Source organism: Felis catus, chromosome D3 (genome assembly GCF_018350175.1).
Source record: "Felis catus isolate Fca126 chromosome D3, F.catus_Fca126_mat1.0, whole genome shotgun sequence".
Taxonomy (NCBI): Eukaryota; Metazoa; Chordata; class Mammalia; order Carnivora; family Felidae; genus Felis; species Felis catus.
In genome coordinates, this window is record NC_058379.1 from 54,930,366 (window position 1) to 54,951,445 (window position 21,080).

Sequence of the window (21,080 nt, forward strand, 5' to 3'; positions counted from 1 at the left end):
TGGGATTTAAGAATGAAACAGATGAACACAGGGGAGAAAAATAAAGAGAGATGCAAACCATAAAACAGACTCAATAGAGAACTGAGGATTGATGAAGAGGACTGGGTGGGGGATGGGCTAATGGGTGATGGGCATTAAGGAAGGTACTTGTGATGAGTATGAGCTGTTATATGAAAGTGTTGAATCATCAAATTCTACTTCTGAAACCAATATTACACTCTATGGTAACTAACTGAAATTTGAATTAAAATTGAAGAAAAATAAAATGGGAATGGGATAAAAAAATAAATAAAAGAGTTTTGGATAATATTTTTGGTAGCATTTTAAATCATATTCTTATCCTTCAATAAATCTATGAGATATTACAAGATATATGAAAAGAAATTAAATATGTCAGTCAGTAAAATTTGTTTTCTTTAAAAACACAAGTGAGCATCAGAGAAAAGAAAATGTATACATATTAACCCAAAATTAGATGACATCAAACTCAAAAGGAAGGAGGGAAGGCATGGCAGAGGGATGAGAAAGTATGGTAAATAGATCATCTTGTCAGAAATGAGAAACACAGATAACAGTTGAAGACAATACATAAAATAAATTTAAAGTAGACATAGAAAACATAGAATAAGGTGATAAACCAAAATATTAGAGTTAGATAAAGTATCTTAAGAAATAAACTAATTGTCTGTTAAAGACATTTTCAAATTGGAGTAAGAAGATAACAAAATCAAGGTATGTGGTGTGTATAAGAGAAATATCTAAAGAATAAAGACACCCAAAAGTAAAAACTTTTTAAAAAGGGAAAACATTCCATTGAGTAGCAATCAAAAGAAATCTGATTTAGGTAAACCTACTATTAGAAAATTGTACTTAAAACCTAGTAATGTATACACACAGGGTATAAACTACTTTGTTAGGTACCACTATCTCTCCAGCTTTTTGCCTAAAGGCATTTCTGCTATGTGATACTGGGAAGGGGAGCTAAAACCATGGCAGGCAGTATTACTGAGTGGAGGAGAGAGAGATCAAAATCCAAGGAGAAATTGGAACAAAGTCATTGGAACAAAGAGGAGGGAACCATGCAGGAAAAGGGCTCCAGATGTCAAGTCTGTCCAAAGAATAACCAAGAAGGTGTAAGCTGGGGGGTGCCTGGGTGACTCAGTCAGTTAAGCATCTGACTCTTGATTTCTGCTCAGGTCATGATCTCATGGTGAGATTGGAATTCTCTCTCGCTCTCTCTCTCTTCTCTCTCTCTCTCTCTCCCCCTCTCTCTCTGCCCCTTCCCCACTTTGTGTCTCTGTCTCTCTGTCTCTTAAAATAAATTAGCCTTTAAAAAAAAGTAAGCTGGATATTTCACAGAGCTCACCCAGAGCTAGACACATGCATATTCTAGTCAGTCAGAAAACAGAATCTGTGAACACCCAAGGCATTCGGTAGAGACCCTGAAGGGGTGTGTGTTAGTCGATGGCTAAATCTTAGAGAGAAGTCCCTATCAATGTGCCATAAAAATCTTTAAAACACGTTTCCAATGAAAAAATAGAAAATCTAAATAGCCCCATGTCTCTTTAAAAAACTGAATTTATAGGGCACCTGGGTGGCTCAGCCTGCTGAGCCTCTGACTTCGGCTCAGGTCATGGTCTGGAGGTTTGTGAGTTCGAGCCCTGCATCGGGCTCTGTGCTGACAGCTCAGAGCCTGGAGCCTGCTTCCAATTCTGTGTCTCCCTCTCTCTCTGCCCCTCCCCGCTCGTACTCTGTCTCTCTCTCTCTCAAAAGTGAATAAACATTAAAAAAAAAACAACAACCTGAATTTATAAGTAAAAAGCTTTTCACAAGAAGACTGACTCAAATGGCTTCAATAGTAAATTCTGTGAAACAGTTCATAAGGGATAATACCATTCCTATACAAAATCTTTCAGACCATAGAGGAAAGAGGAATATGTGCCTTAATGAGAAAGCATTGCCCTGATATCGAGACCAGAAAACTGTATTACAAAAAAAGAAAAAGAAAAAAGAACGTTATAGGCAAACATCCCTGTTGAAATTAAAAGGACACTTTGTCAAAACAATATTTTATATTGTCCTTTTGTTAAACATTCAGATTTGATCTTCTCAGGACAATGCACCAAAGTTAAGTTTCTGAGTGGGTGAAGAGCACATGAGAAAGAAGAATCAATATGATTTTAGGAAATGGTCTTTATGCAAGTTCATGATTAGGAAACTGATACTGTTAAAATTCTTGTTACCCCGATGTACTAATTTTGTCATCAAACTGAATTGTTAGTAATATTGTACGAGTCTGCCCTGTTGCCTGAACACAGCTTAAAGATTCTTCAGAAAGGAGATCTAGTCTCCTAGGACTCTGTTCTGCTCTGCCTGTTACTTGGTTTACACTTGTGTTTTATTTACCTTTAATTTCAACTAGAATTTTACTCTCCAACATAATAAGCACAGAGATAATTTCATTTAAAAATCTCCAGTATAATGTTATCTTGAAATATTTATAATAGCTGTTATTGTTAGTTCATTTAGGCATGAGGATCCTGTACCCACCCAACTGGCTAGATGATGATCTTATCGTGTTGTTAGAATATTGGAGCATCTGCCTCCAATAAAAGTTTCATGCAAAGTACTTATCACAATTCCTTAAGGAGAGAGAGGTGGGACTTCACCAAGTCAAAAAGAATAGTTGCTTAGTATTTTTATACTTGCCCACTAATAAATATTTAATTGTGGCAGAATTTGTCTGAGAATTGCTTTTATTGCAGCATACAACATAGTAGAAGATTTGTGGGGAAGGTCTCTAAAGCTCTCACCTACCTGTGATTATTGAAGAAGGTCATGATTCTAGATGGGCACCCTGGCTTGGGTCAGATCAGAGGACAACATCGCTTTTAAATCGGTAATAAAAAATCTGATTTCTTCTTATTGCCTTGCCTTCTTCCCCCTTCTATTCCTTCACTTCTCTTCCCATAAGACAGATTTCCAATGTATGTGTCTAGATATTCCAATGTATTTCATCTCCATTAAATAGGTTCTTAATGCTTTTTCCAGTTCTAAACAACCTCCTAAAAATTACAGCAGTGTGATCATTCGTAGCTGGAGCACCTCTTACGGCAATGCTACAGTGGCCTAAAAAATGTACTGATATTTTAAAATAACATAATTTAAATTTTAAAATATTTAAGCACTAGCAAAATCAATTTTTAAATGTTGATGAATTGCATTGACTTTTCTGCACCTGCTGCACAGCGATTCTGCTTCTTCAAGTAGAAATCAAGAACATTTTTCTACGTAAAAACACATACTACATCTACTTCATCTTTGAAACTGCAACCTTAGCTGCCAGCAGAAGTTCCTTGAGGGTTTTAAAAACATCAATCCGTTTCATAGCTAGGGAGAAAGCACTTTTTCTTCGAGAACAATCTTAGCTAAAAGAAGAATAGGCTTTGTCATTTTCAAAGGCATACAGTGGGTTAACTTCAAGAAATTGCGAGAAACAACTTTTTTGCTCACAACGTACTTTGTGTGAGAGACAAAAAAAAGTAGAGTAGGCAAATTGACTAAATACTTTATATCCGAGTTACATCTTAAGACTGCAGACAGTGAGTGAGCTGCGATGAGGAACACGGGGCAGGCTGGGCCTGGAGACACTGTCATTTCAATCCTGCCGAAAAGCCTTGATGTAACAGCACTGAAGACAAAGTGCTTCTTTGTATGTGTGGGTCTGATTCTGCTTTTTGTTTGTTTGTGAATTTGTTGGTTTTGGTTTTTAGATTCTACAGTTATAGAATGAATGAATCATGAGAATAAAAGGTACAGTATAGGGAATATGGTCAATGGTATTGTAATAGAGTTGTATGGCGACAGATGGTGCTACATTTGTGGAGAGCCCAGCACAAACGTTGTTGAATCACTATGTTGAACCCCTGAAACTAAGGTAACATTCTGTGTCTACTATACTCAGGAAAAAAAAAAAAAAAAGAAACAAAGGAAAAAAAAACCAGCCAGATCACTTTATGATTCCTACTTCTCTCTGAGATGATAGGTGTTTCAGCCTCAGATTTGAATCCTGAAAGAAAAGGAAATCTAAAATTTCAGGTGAAAGCATTGCCCTTTACTTAGTTTACAACTTGTGTTTTATTTACCTTTCACTTGAATTAGAGTGTTTTTACTCACAGATAAAATAAGTACACAAAGATAATTTCATACAAATCTCCAATATAATTTTATCTTCTCATATTTAATGCAGTATTATTAGTTCATTTAGGCAGGATGTGGTAGTGAATTCACTGTACCTTCTTGGCATTTTAAAAGAAAACAGGGTTTTTTTAAAAGGATAATTATTTGACATATCCATTAAAGCTTGGTGCAGAGTAACTATGTTTTTACCAGTATTTTAAACAGGATAATTTCCTTCTCTACGTCATTGTCACAATATTTTGATCAATATACAGAAGAATCAAGGGGATACTTTTAGTCAATGAAGATAAACGTAGAAAGGTACTATTGAATAAAACTTGTTCATTTTTCATTGGTTCATACATACGAAAGACAAATACCCTGTTGTATAACAATTGAGCCATTGCTCATTGAAAAGTTTATAAATCTGTGTCAAAAATGTATTCATCGATGTGGCTAAAATGTGAACTAATAATTTGGTAATTAACATTTAATTTCACCTGAAGAATTGTTTTAAATAAATCACAGAGATTTCCCTCAGAAAAATCTATCAAACTTAGAAGCAAAGAAGAATGTTTTATTTCTTTTGTAATTTAACTAGCTTTTATGTCTGAAAATGGAAAAAAAATAGCATCAATTGTGAAGATGGATTAATGTTAATTAAATCATTTGAAACCCTCATTTTTACATTTATTATGTAAATATAAGTTTATGACTGATAAGAACTGAGGGTTCTTTGAAAGAACAGCTTGAGACTTTCAGTTCTTTATTACAGATGTTTGCTCATATTATTTGTCTTCTGTTATTGGTTCTGACTGGCTCTAGTCTTTGAAATTACACATTTTATTTGGAATTTATTTGTCAGAATTCTCTTTAAAATTCAAATGTGCTATTATTGCTATCATTTATTTAAATAGCTTACTTTTACCATCAACAAAGAAAATATGAACTGAGTTGGAAATAAAATAGCCTGATGATGAGTGGGGAGCCAGCGGGGAAGGGCAGGAGGGACACGGAGCCTTGTAAAGAAGGAAAACACTAGTTGGCATTTATATGGAATGATTCTGGGCACTTCATTTTTAGCCCTCACAGATATGTTGGCAGGTAATTATTGTTTTCCAGCTTTTACAAATAAAGGAGCTGGGGATCAAGAAGATGAGGTAACTTGCCCCAGATCAATTAATAAAAGCAGAGCTATGGCGTGCAAAGCCAGGATTGGCTGACTCCAAAGCCTGCCAAGATGACTAAATACAGTGTTTTGATCCTTCTGAGAACTCCTTCAGAGTTCTGTAAAGGTGAGCAAGGACTATCTCCAAGAGAAACTGAAGTGGACAAAGTTTCGGTTTCATGTTTCAAGGCTCTTTACTGCTTCATTTCCTATAACATGCCCCAAATGCAAACAAAGGCACTCTCGCGTTCACCCCAAGAGCCATCGGTAATGCCTTTCCAGTCCCTCCTGTTTCTCCCTGCCCTGCCTTTCACTATTCACTTATTTAATTGTTTGTTCATTTATGCATGCATTCATTCATTAAATATTGTTTACTATGTGTGAGGCACTGTTTTGGCACGGGGGCTACAAACATGAATAAAAGGGACCCCATCCTTGCCTTTGCAGAATTACCGTCTAATGGGATCTGAGAACAACCTTAGGGAAATATTCTAATTACACAAATAGCAAATATTTAAATTACAATCATTTCAACCTACCTATCTCCATCATCAGCCCCAGTCAATGTTGTTCCTCAGAAACCAATCTGAAAACTCAAGTAAAATGTAAATCTGTGCATTTTATCCCATCACGTTCTCATAAGAGTCCAACTACCAACCGAAAGGTGCCAAGGGTAAGGACTGGGGTGGGGGGGCACATATGAAGGGGAGCCTCTAGAGTAGGACAAGAAAGGCAGTACTAATCAAAAAAGTAAAAGGAGATGGAAAATGCATAGATGATGGGTCAGGGCTAAAAAAAAAAAAAGGCAGAAATAGAGATAGTCCAGAGAAAGTGATTAAGGAGAGTCCTGATTGGTAGAATGAGCTGTGTAACATCTCTCTCTGCAAGGTTCTGAGCACCTTGAGGGAAGGACTGGGTCTTACTTACTATTTACTTGTGTATCATCATCATGTCACCTAGCATTCTGTCTGTCTTGTACACAGTATACATACTCTAATGAATGAAAGAAGAAAGGAGGGGAGAAACCCAACATATTAGCTTAATATTACTTATTAATATTAAATGCGAGTGACAATTGATAGGCAAGTTGTTAAGTACATAAAACCCCATGCCTTCTGACTCCCACAGTAAGGGTGACTTGAGGAATCTGCTTTTGCCTTTTAGCTCTTTGGCCTATTTTCTGTGATAATCGCAAAATCCATGAATTAGCCAGTGCTAAAGATTTTTTAGGTGTGGATTTAGCAGAGGAACATGAATGCCTATAATGTGCAAATTTCCTAACCACCATGACTGACAAAGTAGTCTCTTAGCTCTTTACTCTGATCCCTCAAACTTTCCAAATGACTAGCTGGATATTGTACATTTAAATCAGGCTCACCCAGGGCACCTGGGTGGCTCAGTTAATCAACTGACTTCAGCTCAGGTCACGACCTTGCTGTTCATAAGTTCGAGCCCTGCATTGGGCTCTGTGCTGATAGCTTGGAGCCTGGAGCCTGCTTCAGATTCTGTGTCTCCTCTCTCTCTCTAACCCTCCCCTGCTCATGCTCTGTCTCTCTCTCTCAAAAAAAAAATTAAGAAAAATTAAGAAAAAATAATAAAATAACTAAATCAGGCTGACTCTCTCAGAGGCACACTAGCCCTGTTGGGAGTGATGCCTTCGGTATGCTCATCTTTCCAACAGTCTACTTCTCTGCGCCAATCTGGCTTCTGACCTTTTGATTTGGTCTCTTGAATCTAGCCTCATGCTCAGGAGAGAATTCATTTCTCATCCTTGCACCTCAATACTCTCCAAGTCATAGCTTGAGCTCACCTTTCAACTCGTCCTACACTTGGATACTTTAGGTAACCATAACATGTAATGCTAATGGAATTGCATTTCAACCAGTGTTACCTGACATCTTGGTCAGACCTACTCCTCAGGAAGAAGAATTAAACTGTGACATGCCTAGGCCTCTCTGAATTTCCTGCCTATATGGGTGAACAACTTGAATCTTGAATTTAGCTTGATACCATTGTTGGATCCTCTTGCTAGGAGCAAGCTCATCCTTGCCTGTGTGCTCATATGCTCACTTTATTTTTTTTTTAATCTTGCCTCCTTTATCTCCTCAGGTGTGGCTGAACTGTAAGGTCAGCAGAGGAACAGGTGTCCAGTGTTTCTTAGCCAGAATTTTTTTTTATCACCATGGAGTCCTTCTGCTTCTTAAACTCTATGCCTTAATATCCTGTGAAAATATCTGGAAAAACAATTGACCCTCAAATTGGGTAGACTGTAGTTGGCCATTAGGATTTCCTATACCAAAGAATTTCAGCCTTCCCTCATCTTTCTAGAATTATTCAAGAAAACTCTATATCATCCAGAACAACACCATCATTAGAATATTTCTTAGATCTTGACAATTCAACCTGATCCTCCCAAGAAAAATCTAGCAAAAGAGACAGAGTAGGTTCTACCATTTTAAAAGGATATGAATATAAGGCTTTAGCCCTAGAAAAGTACCTTACTACTAGAGGGAATAATAGAAGCCCTATGCTGTCTCTTCTCTCAGCTGGTATCCTATAATTCTCAGATTTAAAAAAAGATATAGAAGAAATACCAAAAAAAAAAAATCTCTTTCATGCCTCTCAGTATTAGTGAGTCGAATGTTGGCCTGAATATCTCTATGCATCTTTGTTATCGCTTTTCTCTTTCCAGAGGTACAGGAAATAGGAAAGAATTGATCCAGTTCAACTGTTACTTATTTCATTGAGGCCAATACAGATTTATCAAGGTGCAAAAATGTTTTCTGGTTATAATTGGCACCCAAATTAAAATATCTGAATACTTACCAAGAGGACTTTATCAATTAAGACATTTGCTTAAAAGAAAAAAACAATTATCTAAGTCTACCCATAGGAATATTCTATTTCAAATTCCAGAATATCATTGTACCAAGAGCACAAATTACCATTTTTTCGATATATTTACAAATATATATGTTTCTTTATTGCCTAAGGGAAATGTTATGTCTCCTTTTCTATTGAATAAATGCATATTTAGTTGTGTTTGTAGAAGAATAGAAGAACATTTGGGCAGAAAAAAAGGAAGGCACTCAAGGGCAAGTGTGACTTTCTGACCTGAGATTTATGGTCTCTCCTTGATGTGGAGACAGTTCTGCACGTAAATCTTTGTGCACTAAGAAGTGAATCTATTCCCTAAGCTCTGTGTTAGGTGGGGGAAAAGAGAGCTCAGGAAGAACAGATGTGGCCATTCGCTCAGTTACCCAATGAAAACGAGTAATTGCCATGGCAACTGGAGAATATCATGTGAGACACAAACGGACCTCTAAGACTCAAAGTGCTTAATGGTATAGAGATTGCATATGCATACTTGATTGTCATGTAGATTTCCTTCCAATGTGAGCCTACTACAGTGTTAACATAATTCTTTTTTTTTCTTTCTCCTTCTAATACCCTCTAGTTTTATTTTGATCGAAAATGAACAAATTGGAAAGGATGTATAGTCCTTGATGTAAGAACAATAAAATATAGCATTAAAAGATGTAAATAAATGGTGAACCAGCATAAAAAGATGAAAGGACTCTTTCTTACAAACTGCTCAGGAGATAAAAACCTCAGATTATGTTTGAGAGTATTTCAACTACTCTTCAAAACAGCTGCACACTGACCCAAAGCTGTATTCTTAGTCTTATTTGTTTAATTCCTATACTAACCACAGGTTCTTTCGACTGGAAAAGTAACAACAAAACTGAATGGATAAATTGAGTCCTGAATGGATGTGTATCTGTCATGTGGATACTCTAAAGGAAAAAGTAAGTAGTTAAAACAGGACAACTACATTGCAATTACTCCGTGGTTAACATTCTCCATGTTATGAACAACATCCAAAACTTAACTTTTGCATGTGGAAAACTGAATTAATTCAGCCTTTGCAAGAGAATTTCTCTAAATGTGAAAACAGTTTTCTAGGGGCTGAATTAGGGAAAACTTCTTCAAGTTAGAGTCATTTCTGTTCCTTGCCCCCTGCTGAGTGGAGTCACCAGGAAGAGCAGTGTGTGTGGAGGAATGTGCATACTTGTCCTTCCTTTTAACTCACTGTTTTAAAGGGCCTAATATTAATCGTGTTCTTTTCTTCCCTCATTACAAAGAAGGTTGGTGTTATCTAAAATCAGAGTCCTAACTGTCCAGTGTTACTCATTACCAGAAAGAAAGGAAGCCCACTAGTTAGAAATACCATACACTTGGATTCTAAAAAGTGAAATACATCCATTGGCTTTTGGAGCTGCTTTGGTTGTGATTTAATGGAAACTGACCTGAACTGGGAATAAACAGACATTGATTTTGCCCATATACCTCCATGGATACTGGCTCTATGGCTACAACGTTCTCTGGACTTTAGTTCTATCATGTGCAAAGGGAGAAAGATGATCTCTAAAGGGTCCTTTCAGTGCTAAAATGTCGCAAGTTTGTGAATATAATTTTTAAAGTTCTGTATCTTTTAACAATTCAAAGCTCACTGATGTCATTATTCACAGAAGCATAATAACTATATTCCCAATAAGGTCATTCTTTCAAATACATTTTCCCTAAAAGTTAAAGTACTTCTTTTCAACCTGAATATTAAGCTGGAATTTTAAGTCAAGAACTGAAGCAGGAATCATTGATAATTATACTTTCATGATCAATCAGAAGAGACATTATAGTCTATATTTTTAATAATTAAAAATAAGTCATGTATATTACTCAGCCCATAAAAAAGAAAGAAATCTTGCCATTTGCAATGATGTGGTTGGATCTATAGAGTATAATGCAAAGTGAGATCAGTCATTCAGAGAAAAACAAATGCCATATGATTTATGTAGAATTTATGAAATGAAACAAATGAACAAATAAAAAAGGAGGCAAGCTGAAAAAAACAGACTCTTAATTATAGAGAACAAATTGATGGTTACCAGGGGGTAGTTGGGTGGAGGCATGGGTGGCATAGGTAATGGGTAAGAGTATACTCACCATGATGAGCACTGAGTAATGTATAGAGTTGCTGAATCACTATATTGTACACCAGAAACTAATATAACACTGTATATTAACTATACTGGAGTTAATTTTTTTTAAAAGTCATGTATATAAAATCCTATAATCAAATTTGAAAGATAAGCAGCACACTAACAAAGATATTATACCTAGGATATATAGAGACTTCCTATAGATAGATTTTAAAAAGATTAAAAATGCAATGAAACAAAGTATTTGAGTAGGGAATGCAGAAAGCAAAAAGTCTGAGTATCAGAAAAAGTGCAAATAATATCATAATGAAATCTCTCACTCGGTTTTGACCCATGGTAAATGTCTGACACCATTATGTGTTGGCAAATAAGTAAGGAAACTGGAACTATTCATGTAGAAATGTACATTGGCACTTCATTCAACACACCTTGTTCAGCTTGGTATTGTGTCTCTATTACCATGTAGGAAGTATTTTTCCATTAGGGTAGGTATCTTGAAAATTGTTGGGTCATAGGGTAATACATATACAGGATTGTTCACTGTAAAATTGTTTATAAGAGCAAAACCTGGCTGCCAATGAGTAAATAAGTAAAAAAAAAAAATAGGAGAAGATTAGCAAAATGGAATAGTATATAGCAGTAAATTAAATAAGGTAGGTTGGGGCACCTGGATGGTATGTCAGTTAAGCAACTATCTGACTCTTGATTTTGGCTCAGGCCATGATCTCACGGTTCACGAGTTCCAGCCCTGTGCTGGTTTATGATGTCTGTGCTGACAGCACCAAGCCTGCTTGGGATTTCCTCTCTGCTCCTCCCCTGTTCACTCTCGCTCCCAAAAATAAATAAATAGACTTAATTTAAATAAGGTAGTTCTATACACTGGCAAGAATAAAGTTTTTATTTTGTTTTATTTAAAAATGTTTTTGAGAGAGAGAGAGAAAGACAGAGTACGAGCAGGGGAAAGGCAGAGAGAGAGGGAGATACAGAATTCAAAGCCGTCTCCAGGCTCTGAGCTGTTGGCACAGAGTCCAACGCTGGCCTCAAATCCACAAACAGCAAGATCGTGACCTGAGCCACAGTTGGATGCTTAACTGACTGAGCCACCCAGGTGCCCCAAGAATAAAGTTTTTAGAAGCCAGTTGCAGAAGGACTGAATAATATGCTATCTATATAAAACGTTAAAATACCTACAAGTTATATTTTATTTATGGATGCACATAAATATGTGAAAATATAAAATAAGAACTAATAGAACTTAGGTCAAATTCATAACAATGAAGAAAGGAAGGGATGGAAGTGGTGGACAATGGAAACGTTTTTGTTCTTATTTTTTTATCTTGTTTTGTTTTTTGACAATGGAAATTTTAACTGTACCTATAATTTCTGTTTTGTTCAGGTTTGTGAAGCAAATAACATGGGATGCTAATACTTATTAATTTTAGTATGTGCACAGTTGCTTTTCTCCTTTTTAATTTTTTCAATAATAATTTTAGATTTATTTGATTTATAGGTATACTTAAGTACTTATATTCTTCAAAGTATACATGTGCAGAAACCTAAAAATCTATTTAATTGGGTCGGTCATAGAATCTATAACTAAATCCTTATATATTTGAAACTATTATCTTCTCATCCCCACAGGTGAGAGTAAAAACCAAAATGAACACATTGCCTCTTTACTTAATGTAGAATAGAATGACTTTATTCAACGAAATTGATGAGAAGGAAGCATAATCTGGAGACACAAAATCTACAGGGTGCCAAGAAAGTGTCTTGGAATTCTCAACTCCACCGACAGGAGAGGGGAGCTGTAGGATAATCCTCCACATATTTGCATATTAGAAGAGCACCTACAAACTGAAGGACCAAAGAACTGGTGGTCTGATAAATGAATATTTCATATTAAATAGTATTTCAACCTTAAAGCACTGTTAGATTAGGACACTGACGTGCTTCACCTAACTAGAAGACACAAATTAAGGACCTTTAAAATAAGCATTCCATATGTTGCATGCAAATGAGATGGCAGGTTTTACTGATAGAGGGTGATATACATCAGCCCAGTACTTCATCATAGTAACTCAGCGGAAGGGAAAGTAGACCTAGGTTCTAGGAACTTCAGGCAGAACGCAAAACAATCTCCAGGGATATGTGCCATTTATGTGGCCGAAGAAAATGTAGAGCAAAATATTGTGATTTTATGTAGGATATTCAGATATTAAAATAACAAATTAAAAATGTCTTAATTCAGATACTAAAACACTGCAAATTACAGTGTTTCCTGGATTCCAGGCCCTTCAAATAATCTGAATAACATCTTTTAAGGAAGCAAGGAAAACATTATCTGTGCTTTGTAAAGAATGGTAAACGAAATGATGAGAAGTGAGTAAAAATCCATTAGAGGATAGTATTAAAGCTTTCTGTTTTTTTTTGTTTTTGTTTTTGTTTTAATTTTTTTTCAACGTTTTTATTTATTTTTGGGACAGAGAGAGACAGAACATGAACGGGGGAGGGGCAGAGAGAGAGGGAGACACAGAATCGGAAACAGGCTCCAGGCTCTGAGCCATCAGCCCAGAGCCTGACGCGGGGCTTGAACTCATGGACTGTGAGATCGTGACCTGGCTGAAGTCAGACGCTTAACCGACTGCGCCACCCAGGCACCCCAAAGCTTTCTGTTTTTGAGAACTTACCCTCAGAAAGTTAAATCCATCGAGCAAGCAAGGGGAAAAAACTCCAGGAGGCTAGTTCCCAACAGGGCAAAGATTTTTCCTTTCCCGTTTGTCTGAAACCAGAACCAATAATCTCATTATTTTTAAAGTCAGTATTTCTCTGAATGGGATTAGTCTAGTTATGAAAAGTGGACTTCTCTGTCAAAGAGCTTGTTTTCAAATATGGATCTCAAAAGAGTAAATATAAGGCTTCCATGACTGGAGCCAGCCAGTGCATGACAAAGAGACCAGGATAAAACCTGGAGAGCAAAAAGTAGAGTCAGAAAAAGAGAGAAGGAGTAAATAAAAATTAAGTTGGGATTGAAAAAAAGAGAGAGGTAGTTTGGGAAAGAATCCAAGCAGGGAAGAAAGAAGCAAATATATCTGAAAAAAGAGGAGAAAAATGCCTCCTAAGCCAGGATTTTGTTGACTTTTTAAGTAGTTACAAAAACTGTCTTCTCTTAAATGGGTGCAGCTAACAATGTCAGGAAGGAGCCAGATCTTCAGGTAAACACACATGTGGTAAAGCACTTTCTTCTAAAATAATTTCCAAATACCTGGGAGCCAGCAAGTTAAACCACATTCTGAAGGTTAGGAAAGAGAGGATTTCACATACATTTTAGTACTTAAATTTAGTCTAACGAGCCCCCTCACATAAAAGTGTTAGACTAGAAATTCAGGCAGAAATTTCTGGAAGGATTCCCCTCACCCTTTATTAGCTACAAAATAAAACCCTCTCTAAAACTCCCTTGCTGCGTTTTATTCAAATCTACTTGTGCTGTGTTTAAAGTGGGATGAAATCTACTTAAACTGGTTCAGAAGTCTTAGAGGATTCAGGTAACTTTCTCTCAATAAAATGAGTTTATCCTGAAGTACTCATAGAAGTTAAAAGCTAACAGGTAGATAGCATTTGAAGATTTTCATTAATATAGGAGAAAAAAGAATCAGGGGGAAAAAATCTGTCCAGATAGAAAGAACATCAAGAAAATTTTTGTCTATAGTGTTTTCTCAAATTTGACTCAATAAACCAATGGTGGAAGAAAATCCATGGGATGGGGGGTGGAGACCTTCCACATTAAAGATCCTTATTCTAAGACAGTGACATTCAAGCTTAAGCCTGCATCAGCATCACCTGGACAGTTTATTGAAACATAGATTTCTGGTTGTACCTCTAAAATTTCTAATTCAGCAAATATCAGATGGGGCTGAGACTCTGTTCCCATGTACTGATGTTTCTGCTCTGAGGTTTCCACTTTGAAAATCATTGATATATGGGAAGCACATAGTTAAACAATGACAATTTTATAATGGAAATTCTGAGTTTCACCTAGCTATTTTAACAGAATTCATCTTGTCTGCTTTCAGCCTTCACTTTTTGATGATAGAAAATCAGGAGGTCACCCAGACAGAGAAGGATAATTTCTCCTCACTGAAGGACATTTCCCAATATTTAGACATAAAGCACTCAGAGGTCAAGGGGATATTCTCAGGATGGTATGTTCATCAGATCCTCCGGGAATATCTTCAGAAAACCATTTGGAATTGCCATGGATTATCATCACATAGGACCATCCAGGTATAGCAAGGTCAGTTTTGGGGAGAATGTGTGAGTTTAAGGAGGATAGTTCTGGTTAATACAGTTAGAGTTATCATTTAGAAGCAATGTGCCAGCTTCCTCCAATGTTGGTGTTAGTAGAACATGTTGAACATATCAAACCAGAGAAAAATCTAAATTAATCACTATTCTAACCACCACAAATAATTTATTGATCTGTGTGAAAAGAAAGGTCAAGAAACAGGAGATTTCAAAAATGGATGTCCAGTGGGTAAGCACTTAGACATTTATTACATCAAAGCTATACTTCAAATGCCTCCTCTTAAGACATGTATTATTGCTACTTGTGTTTGAGTCCTTCTCCCAGCTAGATTGTAGATCCCGGAAGGACAGAGCATGCCCAACTTGTCTAATATTTTGCCATGACCATAACTAAGCTATGAGTTTTTGAGAGGAAAGTCCTATTTGTGCAGTACAAGGAAGATCTCTTGTACTCAAACTCTGTTACACTGGAGCTCTGTGGGCTGTCATATTTTCTGTGGCACAGGCAAACTAAATTCCTCTTTTTTTTAATGCTTATTTATTTTGGAGAGAGAGAGAGCACAAGCAGGGGAGGGACAGAGAGAAAGGGGGACAGAGGATCCGAAGCAGGCTCTGTACTGACAGCAGAGAGCCCAATGTGGGCCTCGAACTAATGAACCATGAGATCATGACCTGAGCTGAAGCAGGACACTTAACTGACTGAGCCACCCAGGTGCCTCCAGGGGGACTAAATTCTTAGCTTCCTGACTACTTCAGAGCTCTACTTCTGAAAGTCTTCTGGTGAAATGGGAGTAGGAAGTAATCATCTTTGTATTTTTATATTTGTCTGGTCTTACATTGGTTGTGGATCAGGTGGAAATGTCAAGTGACCCAAGCAAGATACAAAAGCTAATCTAAATCCAAAAGGATATGCTCCACTACTTCTCCAAATATTACCTTCAGACTCTTTGAAATTGATGGCAATTTCCAACCAGTGATGTGCTGGGGCTGGATCACACTAACCCACAAGAGCCAATAGTTCACATCTTTTTCCAACTCTGCCTCCAGTGACAACCATGCCAGAAATTAGAAATCAGACATGGTGAGAAGATTTACAGAACAGAACTGTCAAACCCCACAAATCAGGACTTCTGAGTTTCTGGAGAGCCAATGGTTAAACACACTGCTTCCAATACAACACAATAGTACAGCATGTGTGTGTGACAAGTCCACAAGTTTTGGGACTGAGTGTATCACTGTGTCTTATTTTAAAAATAGATTGTAGTATTTGGTGAAAGTATATATGCACTTCAATTAAAGTACTGCTGAAGCTTACTCAGGCAGACTACTTAAAGAAATATCAGGAAATCTTTCCTGTGAAGCATTTGTCGATTCCACAAAGGGATAGTGGACGGTCTATATTAAATAGGCAATGTCAGCTGTTTGTTTTATGCCTGTAGCAATAATTTATCCCCAGACCATTTAATGAATAAACTTTATTTGACATAAAAGCACTCTATTTTATAGGAAAAGTTCAGCAATACCAGCAATATAATCTCATGCCCTCTAATCTCTTAGATCCTTTGTTTTCTTATTTAAAACAGAAAAGAAAATTACTTCTTCGTCTCAACTTTGTTGTAAGAATCAGAAAAGGTAATGTACATGAAAGTGCTATGTAAACTTTAAATTAATATGCAAATATAGTGTGTGAAAGGCATTTCTTAGAAGTAGGACAGATAGCCAAGCAATTTCTCTTATCTCTAACTCACATTTTGAAAATAACACATGTATTCCTATTGGTAAAATAAATTAAAAATGCAACCTTTTCTACTTCAGGATACTATTTGGATACATCTATTAAGGTTACATGGCAACATCATATACTATTAATATATGATTTAAAGGAATTACTAAAATCATCCTAGATCAAAATAGCAATAGACAAATTTGTCAACTTAATATTCAGGGAGATAAGACAAAGAAGTGATTAATGTCAGCAGTATACATTTTCACTTGAAGGATTTCAAAATACTTTATAGACAATAAAAGCACTCACACCTTACAGTATTTATTGTGTTTATTCTCTTCCAATTTGCCTCATTTAATGAAAAAAGCCACTTACTTAACTTCCTAGTGCACTTCATTAAATTAACTCCAAAATGTCTTGTTAGAGGTAATTTAGCTAAGAAAGGGCTCAATATTGTTTTCATTAACATCCATTTAGTCAAAGAGACTGTGGTGGATTTACCCAGAGACTAGTCCAGAATGTGTAGAAGAACTTCAAAGACAGAGCAGTGAATTGATTAGGGGATGAGGCAAAGGAGTTTACTTTTAAAACCTGAATCACCTGGCCAATTAACATCAAATCAGGCTGTGCTTATGAGTTTTGCAATCAAATGATTCTCAGTTCAATTTTCCAAAAGACAGTTTTGCCTAAGGTACAGTCCTTAGCATAGCTACACCCAACTGTAAGTCAAATCATGGAAGTGCATGTTTTCTTTAAAACTACCACATGGATGATTCCATATAAAAGACACAATTAATGCAAGGAAGTTTCAGAAACGAATGAATAATTACTCCAACACTTCTAGTTTAATACAGTCACTATGAGGCCAATCACAGTTCTTCATGTAGGGATACTAGCCTTTTGACTGTGCTGTAAATTGTAAATTTTTCTCCAGTTTATCACTTGTCTTTAGACTTGCCTTACTGTTTTTTGTCATGCCACGGTTTTCTTTAATTTGGTGAAGTTTACTAATTTTTAAATATGTCATCTGTTTTTTGAGTCCTATTTAGAATGCCCTTTCTATACCCACGTTATTGGGGAACTTAAGCATATTTCCTTCACTACTCATATGTACGTATGTTTTGTATTTAAGTTCCGGATCCATTTGGAGGTTTTTTCTGATATGTGGTCTGTGACATGTATCTTCATCTTTTTCAAAATGGCTAGCCAGTTATCTCAGCACCATTTATTAAAAATCCTATCTTTGCCCAGTGATTTGTGATCCCATCTTTATTATGTACTTATTTTCATATGTACTCCGGTCTGTTTCTGAAATTTCTATTATCCACTAGTCTATTTATGGGCCAATACTCTACTGCTTTCATTATAGAAGCTATCTCATATGTTTTAATGTCTTGTGAGGCAAGTTCCTTAGAGTTGATCTCTTTCATTGTTTTTCTAGCTTTTCTTCCATGATTGTTTTTCCACATGAAATTTAGTATCAAGTTTTCTAGCTGTATAAAACTAGTTTATTGGTACTTTATTGAACTGTATAAAATTTACAAATTACTTTTGGGAGAACTGACATCTTTATGATGTTGACTGGCTCTGTTTTGATTCCCTTGTACAAACCTATATTTGTGATGTTAGAAATATTTCAAGCCCCTCTTCATATTGTTTTCACTCATTTCCTATTAAATTTATTTTTAAGTTTTTAATTTTCTTCAATGACTGAAAATGGGGTTTCCACTAACATTTTATCTTCTGGCTGGTTATTTATATATATGGAGATTATTGACTTTTGTATACTATTTGTGCATCCTGCTACCTTACTCTTTTTTTATTGTTTGACAATATGATTATTGATTCAGGTTTTCTAGGTAGACTATCGTATCTTTTGCTACTAGAGAATTTTTTACTTCTTTCCTAGCTCATAGTTCTCTGTTTGATTTCTTCTAACTGCCTTGAGCAACACCTCCCATACAGAGATGAGTAATAGAAAGGAGAGTGGGAATATTTCCCTTTTCCTGATTATGAATATGGATACCATGAGAGGGGGATAGCCAACCTTGCATTCTTGAAATAAATGCCGCTTTATTGTCATTACATAATGGATTTATCTTCATGAATTTTTTATTCATTGGTTTGTAACTTTCTTTTTTGTGCTATTTTTATTTGGTTCAGTTATCAATTTTAAACTAGCTTCAAAAAATTCGAGGGCATTTTTTGTTTGTTTGTTTACTCCACTTAATACATTATATGCAGCATTTCAAATATCTGTTCTTTAGATATTTGGCAGATTTCTCCTGGGGAGCTAACTGGACCTGGTGCTTTATTGTAGAGTAGTTCCTTATTAACTTTTTAAAAATTTCTACAGAAATTAATGTTTTTAAAGATTCTGTCTCTAGTGGGACCAATTTTGATGTTATTTTCCTATATTTATTAATTTAAACTAGGTTTTCAAATTTATTTGCATAGAGGTTTTCCAAGTAGGCTCTTCCATTATTTTTTAAAATAGTTCTTCTGTTTCAGTGTTTTTATCTTTATGTCATTTCTTATTTTGTAAGTCAATGTTTTCTTCACCTATTAAGTTAGCTTCAAGTTTGAATATTGTGTCGTTTTTCAAAGAACAAAGTTTATTTACCTACTAGAGCTTTCACTTTTCCTGCTTTCCCTCATTAATCTCTTCATTTAAAACCACTTTACTGAATTATGATTGACATGCAAAAGGCTGTACATATTTAAAGCATACAACTTTATGAGTTTGGGGGTTCATATACACCATGAAACCATCACAAACAATGCCATAAACATATCTATCACCTAAAAAAGTTTCTTCCTGCCATCTTTATTATTATTGTTATCATTATTTTTGTTGTAAGAACACTTAACATAAGATTTGTCTTCTTGGAAAATTTTTAGGTATTCAATATAGTATCATTAACTCTGGGTACTATCCTGTACAGTAGATCTCTAGGACTTTTCATCTTGCATAACTGAAACTTTATACCCTTTGACTAATACTTCCCTACTTCCCATCCACCTAGCCCCTTGCAAACGCCATGCATGGTTGTATTGTATGACAGTATTGTTTATGACACCCCTCTGTGAAAATCGATGATACCTTTTTTGCAAACTATGATTAATTTTTGCAAAATTTATGTTTAATATGTTTTAAGACAGAAAAACTGAGGAGCGGTCATCGACTGGAAAAAGACTAATGAGGTGCAGCTACTAAATGCAACGTGGGATCCTTACTTGGATACTGGAACAGAAATTATATGATTTATTTTCAAAGTTAAGGATTTTATAATGCATGCCATTTTGTGTCTTTGATATAGAAAATACATACTTTAGCTTTAGTCTTTATTTGCAATGCTGCAATTGTATCATATATATTTCTTATTTTTTAATGTGTTATTTACTTTTGAGAGAGACAGAGAGATAGAGTGTGAGTGGCGGAGGGGCAGAGAGAGAGGGAGACACAGAATCAGTGGCAGGCCCCAGGCTCTGAGGTGTCAGCACAGAGCCTGACACGGGGCTTGAACTCACAAGCTGAAGTCAGATGCTTAACCGACTGAGCCACTTAGGATCCCCTCATATTTTACATCATCTCTGTATCTAGCTGTTCAAACTCATCCTATTTTATATTCATTATTTTTCTAATGTTTTTTTCAAGTCTTTATAGTGTGATACTAGACACAATAAGTTCTTTCAGGTTGAAGATAGATAAATAAATAGTCTTGAATATTAAAAAAGAAGACCTGGAAACACAATGTAAACATCATTACTTCATATCATGATAATTACTTTTATTTTCTTTTGTTTATCAGACATCCTCTCAGATCTGATTTAAAACAAGTTTTAATCTCTATTATCATGGTGTCAAATTTGATGTTTAGGTCTTCTGCGCACTGACTTATATTTTGTTCTTGTATTAAAAGTGGTATGTTAAATATCTTTTATTATTAGCATTTATGTCTATTTCTCTTTCCATCTTTTGCTTTTTAAAGGTGAATACTGTGTTATTTGGAGCATAAATATTCATAAAAGCTATGTTGATGTTGTAAAATGTGGGTTTTAGACTTAAAATATGTCTTTTATTCTCATGGCTTAATGCTTTTTTATTTGAATTCTACTTTATTTTATATCAGAACTGCAAGCTCTGTTTTTATTTTGTTTTATTGTTTTACTCCTGTCCCCACCTTTGTTTTAGTTTTAGATCTACAACTATCTACATGAAATGCTCGCCATTCTTAGAAAATTTCATACAAGGTGTGAGCTTCGAGGCTGATTTTCCTGCCTATGAATATCCAATTGGTCCAGCACCATTTGTTGAAAACACTATTCTTCTGCCATTGAGTTACATTTAAAGCTTTGTCAAAAACGACTTAGCTGTATTTATTTGGGTTATTTCCTAACCCTCTATTCTGTTCCATCTATGGATCTATCCCTCTGTCAATAGCACCCAGACTTATTAGTGTAGCTGTAAAATTTGTGAAATAGAGTAAACTAATTCCTCATACTTTATTCCTTTTTTAAAACAAAATTTAGTATGTTAGTTAGTTAGACATAAATGCTAATAATAAAAGATTTTTAACATACCACTTTTAATAAAAGAACAAAATATATGTAATTCCTTTGCCTTTCCATACAAATTTTAGAATAATCTTATATATGTCTACAAAAAGACATGTTTTTCCTGCCCTTCTGGGGATAT

General features: G+C 35.6%; 1 long non-coding RNA gene across 1 annotated transcript in view; it reads left to right on the forward strand.

Annotated features, from left to right (window-relative positions):
* Positions 1-20,862, forward strand: part of LOC123381360 — a 120,132-nt gene extending 99,270 nt beyond the window's left edge. The window contains exons 3-7 of the long non-coding RNA XR_006588247.1: positions 2,766-2,899; positions 9,063-9,156; positions 14,424-14,644; positions 16,239-16,287; positions 19,540-20,862. This is a non-coding gene — a long non-coding RNA (uncharacterized LOC123381360). The remainder of the gene's footprint in view (positions 1-2,765; positions 2,900-9,062; positions 9,157-14,423; positions 14,645-16,238; positions 16,288-19,539) is intronic.
* Positions 20,863-21,080: the final 218 nt, after the last annotated feature.